This window comes from Hesperophylax consimilis, chromosome 14, assembly GCF_061612785.1.
Source record: "Hesperophylax consimilis isolate HC1 chromosome 14, BYU_Hcon_1.0, whole genome shotgun sequence".
NCBI lineage: Eukaryota > Metazoa > Arthropoda > Insecta > Trichoptera > Limnephilidae > Hesperophylax > Hesperophylax consimilis.
This window is the reverse complement of record NC_142849.1, coordinates 32,185,704-32,200,105: the sequence shown is the minus strand read 5'-3', so window position 1 is coordinate 32,200,105 and position 14,402 is coordinate 32,185,704. Positions and strand designations below refer to the sequence as shown.

The following is a 14,402-nucleotide window of genomic DNA, read 5'->3' as shown; positions in this document are numbered from 1 at the left end:
CAAATATTCCCGGGTTACAAATAACCTGACAAATTTTGAATTCTCCCTACCTTCATTTATTGATATTTGATTTGATTTTTTACGCCCATCTGTGCTTTTACATCTTTCATTTATTTTTGGATAGTAAATATCTGAATGTGCACAATAATATAAAAAACTTTACCGCTGATCTGTGGATACAAAAAATGCACAAGTAATATCTAAACAAACAAAATTGATAGGGAATCAGAAATAATGTTTCTTTGGTATAAATTCTGAGCTCTAATAGATTGGAATAAGATATTGATGGCTCTGTTCCATCACAATATTGTTCATTCGAACAATTATTTTTATAAGCAATAATTATTAGCCTGAAACACTCATCCACATTGAAAAATCTCCTGATAAAAGATACATGACGCCAACGGGACTTGAACCCGTGTCCTTTCGATTGCCGGTCGACAGCTCTGACCACTAAGCTATGGCGGCTTATCTCTTATCCGCGAAATAATTCAATATATACTAGTGTTTCACTGAACAATAACTGCTTATTACATTTTTTCACCTGAAAAAAACCAACTTTATTTTATATATATTTCTCATATATATATATATATTTCTCATGTATCTTTTACCAGGAAATTTTTCAATGTGGATGAGTGTTTCAGGCTAATAATTATTGCTTATAAAAATAATTGTTACCCTTTGTGCTATGCATAAAAAAATCTTGTCTTAAACCTTAGTTTACCATAAAAAATAATAATTGTACATTCGATATTATACATTCGATATTAAGGTACATCTCGACAGTAAGGCTGTACATCTCGACACGCAATTCCCTATTGAGATAAGGGGCTTATGATTTTATTGTAATTTATACTATTTTTTTAATAAATAACTACCTACCTAGTTATTTCACTTTTAGATAGATGAAGGTAGGTAGATGTACTGGACGGGAGTCCGCAAAAAACTGTGGGCACCGGTTCCGAACCGTGTCTTCAACCGATGGGAATGCTCCTTTACGATGATAGTTGTATGAAATTATTGCAATCTGCCTTCCGCACCCGGTGCTCGGTGAATGTTGGGCACTGGGTGTGCTGTCGTCTCTGCTCGCTTCTGGTGTTTGGCGGTTTTCCTAGGCAGGACCGGCTGGTCTTGAAGAGGTAACACCAGAAGATTTGGAGCAGAAGACTAGGCGAGGTGGGGCAGTTGGTGGGCAGGAGTCACTAGTTGAAATAAAAACACTTGTTTTTTGATGGTAAAGTTTGAACCGATTTAATATTTTTAATGACGCTGCTTATATTCTATAAGGTTGACTCGCAACCGACATTTGGCTGTCGACCGAAAAAGGGTGGGGATTCTACCCGCGCCACAAACGCGTACATAGGCCACCGTAAAATGTTGCATATTTATTTTGCCGGTGGATTAGCCGAAGGCAGACGCTTAAATTTGAGAGTTCGCAAAGATTTTGCAAGCTCGCCTGTATTAAAATTACATAGTTTTATTACATAGCAGTTATAACAATGTGTATCTTGAAAATTATATTTTTAGTTTGTCAAGATACGACAAAAAATAATAAATGTTTGTAAAATATAATTGTTTAAATGAACTTGAAGCGATTAAATTGGTAAAATGGTTATGGCAGTATTTTTCCCCCGTGACATAGCGCTCCGAAAGAGGAAAGATTCACTATGCTACGAGGTTCCTGGATTTTTGTAGAGGCAAATATGTAAAAATAATTACACAAAAATGGTTACATAAAATCCTTAAAAAACGGCAAATTAAATATCTACTCAGTGGTAGAATATCGCAAATACTTTTTATTTAACTACCGCCGAGGAGTTGTACAAGTTAAAATAGGCATTAGTAACATTTTGTAAATTATAATTTGTTAGTATAATTTGTATACAGAAACATCTGAACATCGTACCGCTCGGTCGGGGTACGTGCGCGATACGGTACCGATGCTTTTCGGGGTCAGAATTTTTGGGCAATTTTGGCCGAAAGGGGATACAAATGAAAGATAGAGATAGATAGGAGGATGGATTCGATTGCGTAGTTTGTGGATTTTGCGCAGTTTGTGGTTTTTTCGAGGCTTGTAATATAGCCACAAAACTGCTTCCGTCTGGCTTGTGTTCACACAGCCAGACCTCAACACCTTACAGCCGGCCGGAGAAATCCAGCCGGCCTGGAGCAGGCGCACGCGCCCCAACTGCCCTTTTCATGGCAATCTTCGCAAATCACTCACGTCGCCCCAACTGCCTTTCTCAAGGCATTCTGCAAAATACTCAAATATTACTAATTTTTTCTCGTTTCTTACAGAACAAATCAACACATAATGCTTTACCACCGCACACCAAGTGGAACAGCGACATTCAAGCGCAACAAGCCCCTGCCTACGGCATTCCCGGAGGGAGCCACTGGCTGGAGATTCAATCCAGATACGCATGGGCAGGAATTCGTGTATGGATCCTAGCAGACCGGCTCCGGCTCGTCAGCCGGATCACCAAGAGCCACATCACCTATGGAAGAGGAATGGACGAGAGCTACGGCTTCAAAGCGCCCCCGTTCCACCCCAAAGCCCATTTTTCACCCATCTGGTTCACGAAAATAAATACGAACCCCTATATAAAGTAAGCGAATCACTGCAAGAAATCCCGCGCAAAAGAGGCAGAGAGCAAAGAGGCAGAGCCCCGGGCACAGAGACCCGCGGTCCGAGTAGACGGCCGGTCCTGGGCAGACGTAGCGGGCCGAAGCAACCACCAGCAACAACGGAACAACGCCAAGCGCCAAACACCGGATCCTCTGATGACGAGGACATAATGATCATACTCCAAGGCATCATCAAGGTACGCGAAAGACTGGCCTCCTGCTCATCCAAAGCAGAGAAACTGATCATCCTAATGGAGCTTCTCAAGGACACCTCACCGTGAAGCTCCATGAGAAAAATGACAGCGACGGCGAAGAAATAGTATCCTTTTTAATATAACAAAATGTTTTTTCTCCCACAGGATTTCTCTCCCAAACTTTTTCTCCCAACATGCAGGACCACCGAAGCGAAAAGGACGCAGCCAAATTATGAAAAAATGAAATACTTAAATTCAGTAAATCACAAAGTAAAACAGCGTAAAAAGTTCAAAACTTATTGTTTTTCTTTTTCTTGTCATTTGTATGAGGTTTTTTATCCAGTTAAGAATTTTTCCTCATAAAACTTATTAATGTAACATAAAATCAGTCAATTAAATACAACCATCAGATGGTGATAGTAATAAGGCTAATCAGCCGCAGTACTAGTTAGTTAGAAACATGAAGGGTATTGTTATAAGCCCTAGCTAGTTAGAGGATTACGAAAGAATCCATAAAATCAAAAAAAGGGATACAAATGAGCAGTGGCGGGGAGCGAGGAATTTGCCAGTGGCGTGGAGTTGGCACATTTTATAAATGTAAACATATTTTGAAAAAATGTGGCTAACAACGTCCGTTACAGTAGATGAATCGCTTTGTTGAAAGTTATCATTTTACAGTACCTGCACATAATGCAGGTAAAAATATATCGTTTTCAGAAAACGTCATTTATGAGACCCACAGGAGAACAAGAAACGTAAAACCGTTTGAGGTTGAAATATCTCTTTCTGAAAACACTCCTTAATTTGGATCGTAACTGTTCGTACATGATTGATGTAAGTTTACCAAACAAACTATGTTTTTTCAATTATTTGAGTACTTGTTTTACTTTGACGGCCCCCACCGTCCATTTCTTTATTTTTTTATTAAAAATAATAATATTTACTAACTATGTTTGCTGCACGTTCCAGAGTGGAAGATACTCTCAGTATAAATCAGATCAGATTCCCAATTAGGAATGCCATAGTCTCACTGGCTTTTGACGATTGGGAGCAGTTGATATTAACATAAAAAATAGTTGTTGTATTATTTAAATATGCAAGTGTCAGGAAAGTGCATAGATGTTATATTAAAAAGTAAAATGATTATGTATATCCCTTTCGACGCCTCCGTGGACGAGGAGTTAGGCTCTCAACTAACAATCTGACGCGAGTTAAAATTCCGGCGTGCGCAAGTAAATTTTATTTATATTAAAAAAAAATATTAGACATGCAATACGTTCCAGAGTGGAAGATACTATTAGTATCGCCCCGGTGTAAGACCACCATTCATAAATGAAACGTTGGTTGAAATGGCTTTAGTCGTGTTTTACTAGATCTGAATAGTCAGATACTCCCCAACTTGCGCTTCCCCATGTACTTATCCTCCCCACTACCTTCAGCCTCATAATAAACCCCAATTGGGGATGCCATAGTCTCACTGGCTCCAGACAGTTGGGATCAGTTGGTTTACATTAAAAATTCAGTTGGTACGACTGCAGTTCCCCAGTGAACCTCATTGAAGGTAACTCGAAATTACGTAAGAGAAGACTTATTCCTTCTTATAATTGCGAGAACTCGCTTATTACCTTAACCCACGGAGAAACCTTACCGATAAAATATATTGCTAATTTATTAAGAATATCTTTAAATTATCCGGTTAAAAACGGCATTGCATGAATAACGAATGAATTGATTACTTATAAACTATTAGTAAAATACCAATGAATTTTCATGATGTCGGAACACGTGTTCATTAAATTTATATTATTACGAACTCACTAAAAGGATTTCATAGACATTTTTAACAAATAAACAATACTCATTTTTCTCCGTTTCCTTTACGAAATAAAGAAATTCGAATTGTGATAGGCCCCACAAGCAAATTTTTTTGTTAGTGATCCCATAGGACAGGTTGACATTCTCGAAACACTTTCAACTCCCTGAAACACGCGCGTGAAGATATTTTACACAAGCAGATTCCGCATGTTCGATCGACACCGGTTGCGTTCCCAAGAACAGATTTATTGTGTGTCAGGATTTTTCAAATGACAAAAGTTGCGTGTAAACATAGACATATGAATATTAGTAGACCTGCCCTAAGTGATTAAAAGCGTATTATCCCCACTCCCCATACCGGTTCCATTGGAGCCGGCTGTGCTCGCGTATGGCCTCAAGTGAAATTTGAAAACGTGACGTCATCATTCTTGTGCGAACTATGGTCGAGGCATCATCGGTTCATTTTACGAAATAACATGGCAAAATGTTGACTTGTACTATGAAAACTTGTAAAAATAGATGTGAAAAAGAGAATAAACCCAATTGTCGTATTACATTCCATATATAAGCATTATTTTAAGCATATTCACATCGTATAATATGAATCAGTTGTTACTATCACATCGAGAAACGTCTGGACGCGAAACACAAAGCTGGTTGGTTGCTGGGAAGTAAATTATGAACATTTATAAAAGTGTCTTAACTAAATACTTAAACGAAATATTCGACTCTGAAAATAGAACCGAATTTTTTGCCGAATTTGGACTTCGCAAATTTGTTCATAACGTGGCGAGTAATTTGCGCTCCCATGTAAAAATGTCTATTCATTCAAAAGCAGATTTTACTTTTAAGAAGTAAATGGTGATATTATAATGCGAGATGCCTATTTACTGTCAGATTGATTTATTGACGAATCACAGTCAGCCTTACTCCCTTCGTTCTTCAACAGTTGATTTTACCCCTCGCCATTATCTTCTCGTCTATTAATTCCTATGTCTGTGGGTGTAAAGGATTTTGCGAGTAACCGTCACCGTTACCGTTACCAAAAATAATTGCGTTCACGTGGCACGCGAACCAGCGGCCAATCTTTCCTCAAAACCGTTCACAACCCCGCGCTACGGCGGGTTTACTTCAGCTATACTAATATTAAAAGGAGATAAGGATAACTGTCCTGATCACAGATATATGAATATATAGACTAGAAATTAAAAGTGAGGGGTAAAATCAACTGTTGAAGAACGAAGGGGGTAAAGCTGACTGTGATTCGTCAATAAATCAATCTGACAGTATATAGGCATCTCGCATTATAATATCACCATTTAGTTCTTAAAAGTAAAATCTGCTTTTGAATGAATAGACATTTTTACATGCAAATTCGGCAAAAAAAAAATTCTTCTATTTTCAGAGTCGAATATTTTGTTTACGTATTTAGTTAAGACACCTTTATAAGTGTTCATAATTTACTTCCCAGTAACAACGATGCGCACACTTGAGAATCGCTACATTCGACCAAATGTTGGCTATATGTGATAGTATATGTTTCTATAACTGATTCATATTATACGACGTGAATAAGCTTAAAATGATGCTTACATATGGAATGTAATACGACAATTGGGTTTATTCTCTTTTTCACATCTATTTTAACAAGTTTTCATATCACAAGCCACTATTTTGCCGTGTTATTTCATAAAATGCCTCGACCATAGCTTGACGCTAGTTCGAACAAGAATGATGACGTCACATTCTCAAGATTCACGGGAAGCCATACGCGAGCCCAGCCGGCTCCAATGGAACCGGTATGGGGAGTGGGGAACAATACGCTTTTAATCACTTAGGGCAAGTCTACTAATATTCATATGTCTATGGTCCTGATGATGGTACGGAGGTACTGAAACCGTAGACAATAACATTTTTCATTAAAGTGACCTAAAATCAAGTATTTTTATTTCATTTATGTAAAAATATTTTATCATTGAAGACAATATTAATTAGCGAGTCTCAAACGAAAATTAGAAATAGGAGTATCAGGAAAAGCTTAAAAAAATATTTATCCTGGACTTCTAGAAAAAGTCAATAGATGTCGCACGTTAAAAATAAAGATAGATATATTTATGCAAGACGCTATCTGGATTGGATTTATTTCGGGAAGAATCTTGTAATCATACATAAAGATAATGATAATGTTGTAATTCTTAGTCGAAGTATGATGCAGTTAAATATGACTGAAGGGGATAGTGTCGAATTAGCTCAGTGGTAGAGAAAAGCCCCGGCAAGGCTTAGATCCTGGGTTCAATTCCAAGAAGCGCGTAGTATTTTTCTGATGTTTTTTGTTTGAAATTTTCGTTTGAGAGTCGCTTATATTGTCTTCAGTGATGAAATATTAAAAAATGAGGATTTACTCATTAAGTTATTCCAAAAATATAAAATAATTTAATGTATAGGTTTAATCTTGACAAGTAAAGTTAAATTTCATGTTTTTTCAAAGGTCTGCGCTTATTTACTAAGTAACTAACTAGATTTACTAAAAGTGTTCATTCGTAGGGTAAATATCTGATCGTCTCTCTAATTTGTCAACAAAATATTATTATTATATCGTAAAGATAATTGACAATATTTGTTTTTGAAAGTCGTGAATCCTGGCTTAAGTATTGGAAATTCTTCCAGCTTCCAAAATTCGAGATTAATTATAATTCTATTTTTTCACGCGTAATGTACTGATTTTCAAAAGTTTATTTTCCTTATTATAATGATTTCATTCATGACTTTTTTTAGAAGACTTCCAGATAAGAATAAACTACCAAATTAATCTCTCTATAAAGTTTTACAAAATGAGCTATTTCATTCCTTGGCAACCAACCTATCTGAGTGTTATAACATTTTAACGCAATCAATCAACCCTTTTCTGGTGTTGAATTTCTAATCTCACTAAATACCAGTGTTTTTGAAACTTTTTCACAGATGAATTTATTTTAAAATTTAGATTAGTTTTTAAAACCGCATTCCCTTTTTAACGGTCTGGTTTAGAGGTCTTTGTTAGCTGTGATATCGGAACTATATCACACCAATTAACCAGTTCAAACTAGGTGAAACCAGGTAAAACTAGATCAAACCTAGATCACATAAAAAAACAGACAGTTTGATAATGCCTTCAGAGGGCGAAACAGCTGTCACGCGTAATAATAACTACACAGCAGAACTTGTTTAAGGCGAATATAAACGCCAAACATATTTGGGTTTCTACCCCTTCCAACAGAATATAAAATGTGCACATTTTTTGTTACTTTTCTGCACGAGACAAGTAATTGCAGTAGCCGCGTACTATGTACCTGCTATACGTAGGAAGCGCCCGACCAGGCCTCCCCGTTCGCCAAGGCTTCCGTATACCTACTAATACCTTTTTAACTGGTGGACGATTACTATCAATCTTATTTTGACAACAGCGGCAGAGCTATAGCTGCCGGATGGACTCAAACTGTGGGGATATTAGTGATTAATATAATAATTAATATTTTTTATTTTTTAATAACTGTATATTTTTTATTGATTTTTATTATTTGTATGCATTATTAAAACATATAAAATATTTGTTAATAATACGTTACATTGAAATGTCACTTACATATATTATTTAAAAAAAAAATTAAATTCACTTTTATCAAATTTATGTTGCTAATATATTTTTTAAATTCAATTTACAAATAATTTTTGAAGAACAATCAAATTACCAAACAAATATCCAGTATTAGAAATTATCAAGGAACAATTCTTAAGTTATTTTTTCTAAAAATAGTGCATGAGTATATAATTCTACATGCATGTTAATTGTAGCAACTACTAAATATATAATCTAATATCAACTTGTGATAGTACTCCCTCTCTAATCACGATCATTTCTCAACTAGGGAGGTATTATTACCACTAATTAGAACATATTAGCTTTATATGCATTTAAAAAAAATGTACTTATACCTGCTTTTATTATAATGTAAAAAAATTGGAAAAACAAAAAATACTTATATTGTGAATTTATATAGCATATTCATAAACCTAAAATTTCTCAAATGATATAACATTCTCAATATCAATAGAGTTGAAATCAGGAACAATTGTTGATGACACATCGTCTGTTATTATGCCATTTTGTAACTCCATTGATGATGATTGCGTTATAGGCGTAATTTCTACAACATCACACGGATCTGGTATTTTTTCTGAATATGTTAATTTACGCTTTGTTGGAGGTTGAGAGAGTGTTTTTTTTTAGTTTGTCATTGATTGCATCGACTATAAAAGGAGGATTCCTAATTGGCATATTCCTGTTCTTTCTTGGATCAATAATTTCAGGAAGTAAGCAATGTAAATAAAATCGGACCAATTTGGGTTCCATTTTTATTTTCCGGAAATCGTCGTCTTTATAAATATATTCAGTTTTTAAAGGATATTTCCGTCCACTCCATACAACAAATAAACAGACATTTTTTTCCGTAATGCGAAATTGCCCTTGAACCTGAAAATACCAATCATGATTTGTATTTATTCATACTTCCATCTTTGTTTGTCCTACAAAAAGTAACTTTCTTCTCTTGAATAGCTCTTTCTAAGCCAAGTTTGAAGGACGTTAAAGGACATTTTACTTCTACTAGCATATCGCCGCTAAGACCGTCCGGAGAAGCTCCTAGAAATGGAAATTCCTTGTCAATAAATAGCCCACACGGTTGAATTTCAATATCGTGTTCAACGCTAGCCTGATGTAAAGCTTCTTTCTCATATTTTCTTGCGTGACTTATTGAAGATACATGAGAGATATTGACTTTGTACAGCAACGATTTTACAAGAGCTGCACAGCTTATATTGTCTCTTCTACGTACAACTTTTCCAAATGAAGATGCTGTGATCATTTTACGTAGCAACTCCATCCATTCACTGCAGTTACTCTGTAAAATTGTTTCCCGTTCTATTTTATTCCTATCTTTTTGTTTTTCTCTCAACTCATCCAAAAGTATTTCTTTCTCCGCCTCGAAAATAGATTCAGGAATATCTGGTTTTATGCAGAACTCTCCATACTCAGCATCTTTTCGATTCATGTGTCGCTGAATTCGATTTTTCTTACGAAAATATCGCAAAGTAAGACGACATTTTTTGTTTTATTCCCCATCTTCAATAAATTATGGACCTGTAAAAACGCATTATTAGTCAACATAAATGCAAACGGAAAGCATTTTTCCGTAAGAAGTAAGTCATTAATTTTGTGAAATAATGAATAAAACTATACATTCAAAAGTATTTTGAGATAAAAAGTACAATATTTGGGCCATGAATAATAACAATATAATAACAAAACTCCCTCACCGTTTGAGAAATAATAATACTCGTAACCAGAGTGTATATTATTACTCTAAACTCGTAACCAAAATAATGCCGACAAGAAAAAACTGTCGAAAAAACTGTCACCAACCGACTTCCGTTCCGTGCCACGTTCCGCGGACTTCTGTACAGATGCTAGAATGTTTGCGTCTTATATCACCACGAATAGAGGCGACAATTGCTTAACCAGTGGAGTCTGGCTAAATTTGACGTAAGCGCCAAAGTGAGTTTTATTTATTTGTTGAATATTTTTATATGAATGAAAAAAAGTTAGTCAATAATAATTATAAAAAATAATCTTAGCCATAAAACGGTATTTTTTTAAAGGTGTTTCTTATATGAGTTCTTAGTTACCTCAAGAAAAAACAAAATTATCAGTGGTTTACGTTTATATTTTTTGTAACGCAACCAATAATTTTATTCCAATTCCGATCAATAATAAAGAAAGAAAAAGCTTCAATTTATGCATAATATATTTTTTGGCATTCATAGTGTATACCGATTCGTAGCAAAGATTAATCTAAATAGTGATTTAGCATTTACCTTCGCAAAGAAACTGTTTTTATAAACCCAATAACAATATTATTGAATATATACAAAATAAAAATTAAAATGGAGTTCTACAAATTAAACTTAATAACAATAAATAGCTAAAAGCCAGTTTAAAGTAGATTTAAGTAGTTTAAACTAGATTTAAGTAGATTAAACTAGATTTAGTCTAAGGGTAAAAAAAGTGCTCTATCTTCGGGTGGTGATTCTAAGTGATAGTATGTAAGTAAAAAATAAGAATTCATTTTTTTTTAAAGTTCCATTGTTTATTTATCCATACAAACATATTTTCCCCTAGTAATATATTTTTTATATAACTTTTTAACAAGAAAACTATCTTAAAACACTAGAATTTCGAAAAAGTTGTTCATCTTTTTTATTTGTACTATCATGTAGAATCACCTTAATAAGTTAATACACTTTACTTTATATTAGTAGTTCTGTGAACAGTACAAAAGTAGTATTCAAAAAAAGATAATCTTTACTGAACGATACTCAAAGTTAACCATCTATGTAGTCCATGTGCTTGCTTGAATAATTAAGTGAATGTAGGAGATTTTCAAAATTAAAAACCGAACGCACAAAACCAATTTACGGGTAGGTGAAATGCAAAACGGTCGAGTTAAAGCATGATTTCGCTACGTTAATGGAATTTCCAAAGCTGATGATGGATGAACAAGATATTTCAGATAGAAAAGCCAGAAAGACAGAAAAGCCAGATAAACAGAAAAGACAGAAAGACCAGAAAGACAGAAAAACCAGAAAGACAGAAAAACCAGATAAACAGAAAAGACAGAAAAACCAGAAAGACAGAAAAACCAGAGAGCCAGAAAAGCCAGAAAGACAGAAATTCCAGAGGGCACTGTTCTTCAAAATATTTTTTGCCGATTCAATAATTTCGCAAACAATACTTTGGTATTGCATAATTTAACATTTTTAGAATGGTTTTATAATTAAAGTATCGCTTGAATGTAATAAAACCAGTCATCAACTATAATGCATATCGCTGAACATTAACTTCAATAACCGTTTGTTTTAATTAACGCTTTGTTTTGTGATAATTGTGTATTATTTCCTTTTCAATTTTTTTTCGCTCATTTTGTTTTCCAGTAGGTTCCTATAACTCAATTTCCATTTGATCTGTAAAATATTACGATACGACATATCGGTAAAACGATACCTAATATAATTATGGCAGCCATTATTTTTTAACATGAATCGTAACCTACTCGACGTCAGTTTCATTTTTTGACATGCGAAGTTAAGAATGGGTTGTTTCGCAGAATTTGAACAATTCATCAAACTTCAACGTTCATTTTAGGGTTCTGTGAAAGTCCTATTCAAGTCATGTTATTATACAATTATAGGCTAGTTGCTTGATAGAACTGAAATAATAAAAGAATATAAAAATCTTTCACAGACTTGAAAATTAAGTATGAAATATGAAGAATTGTTAGAATTCTCCGAAACAATACATCCTAAGACTATTTTTTCACTTGTTTGTGGATTTTTGAAAATTATGGTCAGATTTTACTTTTATTTTATCGATCACAATAAAAATATGAAATAATGGTGAACCTCTTACAAATATTTATTTATCTATAATTTTTTGATAATTTACCGACGATTTTCTTCGGTGTTTCTATAATATATCTTTTGATTTATCAGTGATTTACCTATGATTTACCTTCGATTTGGATATAAGTTATCTATTTTTAACCTAAGATTAACCTTTGATTTAACTATGATTTACCTACGATTGACCTATAATTTATCTGTAATTTACCTATAATTTATCTGTAATTTACCTATGATTTATCCATATTTTACCTTATATTATAAGACTTATCTTTGATTTTCCTAAGATTTACCTACGATATACTTATCATTTGTTTATGATTTATATATTTATTGATTATGCTTGGGAAGGCTGACAGAGATATTTAAAAAGAGTAAACGCAGGTAACTCCATTAATGGAGGACTGAACGCAGTTAACGATAATAAAAAATTGTCCAAAGAAGCGAAGCTAACAGTCCACAATGGAGTACTGGTACCTATCCTGATTTATGGCAGTGAAGCATGGAACTGGCAGAGGAATATGAAAGTACAACGAATGCTGTTAAAATGAGATCCCTGAGGCGTATGTCTGATAAAAAATGTATGATCGTATGAGAAATGTGGAAATCCGCAAAGAATACAAGGCTGATGTAAGCGTAATGAGTAAAATTAAGAAAGGGACGCTAAGATTGTTTGGACATGTAGAGCGAATGAGCGAATAGAGCAGTGTAAGGAGAATATAAAAAGCAACCGGTGCATAATCACACAACAAGATTCACTGAAAATAAGGGCCTCATTATTCCAAGAGTAACAAATAAGTATGGAAGCCGAACGCTTAAATATTTAATACCAGAGATTTTCAATAAATTTAATAATTCTTTTAAACCTCAGAATAATGAGAGACCCTGCCCCAAAAACACTAAGCGTTGGCTAATAAGCGACGAATCAATGTATCTCTGAACTTTATTATTGATGTATTCCTGAACATCTCAACGTACCTGCCTAAATAATTTGTATATAGGTAGGTACTTTGAGATATATTATTTTGTGATATTGTTTATTGTATAATTTTGTGTCATACATGTATTAAAAATTAAAAATGTTTATATATATTATTTGTAGAACCTACAGACAAGACGTCATGTGTGACAGCTTTGTGGGACTGCATAAAACTTGTATCTTTAAAAATTTATAATAAATAAAAAAAATAAAAAAATAAAAAAAATATGAATGGTAACAGAAGTCGGGGACGCCCGAGGAAGACACGGCACGATCAAGTAAATCAGATGCTTGAATCGGGTCATGTCAAGAGTCAGAATAATAAAAGAGTAGGTATGAGACTATACACGAAAGTGTCAAGACTGAGTTGTTTGGCGGTCCGTCCTCTCTGACTACCCTTTCGGGGAAACAGCGCGATGGTTCGTTAGTTAGTTATGATTTATCTACAATTTGTCTATGATTACCTATGATTTACCTATGTTTTACGTGATCTGTGGATTTTTTTTATCAGGTTTCTTTGGTCTGATTCTCCGGTCCTAAGAACCAAATCAAAACAAGATAAAATGGTGAATATGGAATAATGTCAGGTTGTGATATTGTGTATTTGACAAACCCTATTAAAAGCTGTTTGCAGGACCTAGCATCAAAATCCCTCTGCAGTTTCTATTAAAATGCTAGTCACGATTCATACCAAATTATTATTCTACACGGAGAAATATGAGCCATGTTTATTTATTAAGAATCTCTTATTAAAATTATTATTAATCCGGATAAAACGCGATTGCAGGCCCTTAACGAATGAATTGATAGGTTTTCTGATATACTTTTAGTAAAATACGAATGTATTATCAGGATGTGGGAACAGGTTCTTGAACACGTGTTACGATATATTATAATTTTACTAAAATCAGGAAACGACCTGAAATCCCCTTTTAACCAGATTACCAAGAATTTGAAGAGATTCTTAATAAATTAGCAAATTTTCTCCGTGTTGTATATTGATATAAATTAATTTTATTTAATCAAAAAAGGTGTAAGAGATATTGAAAGAAACCATGACATATGACATTCGGATATGATATTTTCGAATTAATTAATTTTTTTTATTAATTATAAAAATGCTGTTTGTATCATCACGTTTTCTGATGGTATTATAAGGCATTACGTAAATATTAAATCGATACAACTTATTGGCTTTTCTTGTGGTTGTTACCCTTCAACTTTATATATATATACAAATTTAATTAGAACTAATTAATTTTATTAAACGCCAAAACCGGAAGGCTAAC

At 34.0% G+C, this 14,402-nt stretch overlaps 1 non-coding gene across 1 annotated transcript; it reads right to left on the bottom strand.

Moving 5' to 3' along the window:
• Positions 1 to 395: 395 nt before the first annotated feature.
• Positions 396 to 468, bottom strand: TRNAA-GGC (transfer RNA alanine (anticodon GGC)). Its single transcript has one exon. It is a non-coding gene; the product is annotated as a tRNA-Ala (tRNA).
• Positions 469 to 14,402: the final 13,934 nt, after the last annotated feature.